We start from the raw sequence: 3377 nt of genomic DNA on the forward strand, positions 1-3377 counted from the left end.
TTTCTTAGCCATCATTGGTACGGGTTTCAGTAACGAAAGTCAGGAGGGTCTTCACTGGTCCAACAAATTCCTATTCACTAAATGCTAATAGAAAAAGATAAGAGGTGAGAAGTCCTTTGGGTTAGGTTTTATTGCCCTTTTGTGAAAACTTCCATAAGATAATTTCTGAGACTGTCCCACCTGTTGTCTTATCTCAGGGCCCAGTTGATGTGTCTTTGTGAGTCTGTGAGGGCTCAGCTTCTGCTGGGTCACATCCTGTATGCTCAAGAAGAGGGACTAATAACTCCAATATTATTTCCTAAATCACGAGGGAACCAGAGAGATGTTCAGACCAGTTCAAAGGAAAAGTGAAAAAGCATAAGTTGATGTGGAGGGCAGTGTTGTAGAAGTGAGTTTACACACAGAGGGAGAGAGGCCTTCTCCATGGATGGGGTGGAGGGAAGAAGATGGAATCTCCTTAGGGCAGAATTTATTTGCATTCCTGCAAACAAGAATGATTTGCATTGCGATCAGTTATCCATGAATCAAGGCTGCACAAGAGTTGAGAGGCAATCAAAGGCAAGAATTAGAAAGCCACAGGGCTATGGCAGAAGCAAGGCAGAGCGTTCCCATGGCAGACACCCAATGTTTTTTTGCTTCTTCCAAATGCCCTACAGCGGTTCTCAGAAATCATTCCTAAACTCTTAAAATGTACCAGAAGTCCCTGGATGGTGCCAATAGTTAACACGCTCTGCAGTTAACAGAAAAGTTGGAGGTTCCAGTTCACCCAGAGGCACCTGAGAAGAAAGGCCTGATGATCTACTTCTGAAAAATTAGCATTGAAAATCCTATGGAGCACGGTTCTACTCTGACACACATGGGGTCGCCATGAATCAAAATCGACTTGATGGCAACTGGTTTTACAATCTCCCTGAAAGGCTAGATGGACGTGTTTTTTTATGCCTGGTGATCACTGAGGCCGGTGGGCATAGGAACCTTGGACCCAGTAAGTACCTTTTGGACAATGAGAGTCTGAGTGCCTGGGGGACCCCACGGGACGGATGTCTGGTGTGGTGGATCCATAGGCCAGGAGCTGAGAACAGCTAAGCAACTCAGAGGCTGGGATTTAGGAGTCCTCAGAGTATGAGTTAGGGGAGGCAGGAGTGGGCCACGGGATGGAAGCTTGGGAAACATCCAAGGGGAGGAAATAGAGCCCACCAATCTCCCCCTGCCCACTGTTCCCCTCCCCATCATCGCTTCGCTTTCTCCCCAGGCCTTCAGCGCTCCCTTCTCCCCTCAACATCTAAGACTGTAGGTGTCACTCCCACTGTGAAAACCCAAACAACCCCCATCTTCCACCTTCTCTCTGCCCCTACCTTGCAGCATTTTGAGTTTTCCAGCCTGCCTGACTCAAGACCTTTTTATGTACTATTCCTTCTCTTAGCACTCGGCCCAAGGTCTTAGTCATCAACCCCACAGGTGCTGGATGAGCCCTTTGCCCTCCACTTCTGGCCCCCACATCCCCGCCTTCCATGTCCCTCTGCCTCCTTGAAGAGGGTCTTCAGAATTCTTCTCTCCTCAGCCCAGGGCCTCTGACCCTCTGCTTCCCTGAAATGCCTTCCTCCTGGGACTCCTCAAATCAACCTGTACGGCAAATACAGGCCAAAATCACCCCTAGATCAGAAAGAATAAAAAGATGTTCATTCTTTCTGGTGCAAAAAGGGAGAGGCTTCCCCCTCCCTTTCCTTAGAGCATTTCCTTAGAAAACTTTTAAGACAGAGGTTCCCAGGCTTCAGAAAATCCCACTGCCTCAAGCAGCTTGCTTGACACACCCCCGTAGCTTTACATCAACATCCTGATTCTCCTTTCCTTAACTGCCGCCCAGAACTAGATAAAATTCACTGAAACTGGCTTAGGTGCCATGTTGACATTGTGGGTAACCTTTTAGCTCAGTAAGTACCTCATACATAGTAACTTCCCTGCCTTTTGGACAGTGGTAGGCTGCCATTTTTGAACATATGCTGTATGAAGTTATATGTTACCCTTATTGCACCTGCGTAACATGATTAAGAATGTTGCTGATGTAATTTACATGATCTCCTTGCTTATAAGCCCTATAAAAGCCACTTCCCTAAACGCTATCCTTGAGCAGTCTTGGAGGCACCAGCCCCGACTGTTCCTTTCCTTGCACAGCCAACTAAAGCTTATTTCTGATCTCCCACCTTGGCCACTTGTTTATTGGCTGTGATGAGTCACACTGAGCAGGCCTTGGAGTTCCTGGTAACACCTTCTCTGTCCCTTTGAAACGGAGGTAAATCCTTTTAAAATTGAAGTAAATTTCTTGCCAGCTTTCCACACCAGGAAGGTTTTTCTCAAGGATCCGGGACCCAACTCTCTGAAAGGTCATCATCAAGGAAGACAGTGCCCTGGCTCCAGAATCTAACTTATGCACCTGGCTCCAAGTTGGCTAACTACCTGCAGTCAGGAAGATATGAGAAGATCTATTTTCCACCGACATTGATCTGTGTTTTATTGATTATGAGAAAGTATTCAACTGTATGGATCATAACAAACTATGGATAACATTGTGAAGAATGAGAATTCCATAACACTTAATTGTGCTCATGCAGAACCTGTACAAAGACCAAGAGGCAGTCATTCGAATAGAACAAGGGGATACTGCTTGGTTTAAAATCAGAAAAGGTATGTGTCAGGGTTGTATCTTTTCACTATACTTATTCAATCTGTATGCTAAGCACATAATCCAAGAAGCTGGACTATATGAAGAAGAACTTGGCATCAGGATTGGAAGAAGATTCATTAACAGCCTTCAATATTTAGATGACACACAACCTTGCTTGCTGGAAGTGAAGAGGACCTGAAGCACTTACTGATGAAGATCAAAGACCACTGCCTTCAGTATGGATTACACCTCAACAAAAAGAAAACAAAAATCCTCTCAACTGAACCAACATCATGATAAATGGAGAAAAGATTGAATTTGTCAAGGATTTCATTCTACTTGGATCTTTTCATTTCACTTGGACTTTTTTTTTTTTTTTCCTGAGGAAATAGAAGGGTGTTTATTGCAAGTGCACAGGCAAGGAGCAAGGGGGTGTATACCTCAAATCAAGCTCTCTGAACAAAGGAAGGCAGAACCTTTTATGCTTTCCCTCACAAGGAAGTACATACAAACAAACATCATGGACTACACAGGTTATCATGGTGCCAAGGTGCAGTAAGACTGATTTAGAAATCATATTGGAATTATTAGTCCCTGTCCTTGAGCATAGAGAATGTGACGCAGGTGGAGCTGGGCTCACAAGGACTCACAAGGACACATCAACGGGGCCCTGAGGTATAAAGACAATAGCTAAGATAATCTTGGAAAATATCTT

This window comes from Trichechus manatus, unplaced genomic scaffold, assembly GCF_000243295.1.
Source record: "Trichechus manatus latirostris isolate Lorelei unplaced genomic scaffold, TriManLat1.0 scaffold00128, whole genome shotgun sequence".
Classification (NCBI taxonomy): domain Eukaryota; kingdom Metazoa; phylum Chordata; class Mammalia; order Sirenia; family Trichechidae; genus Trichechus; species Trichechus manatus.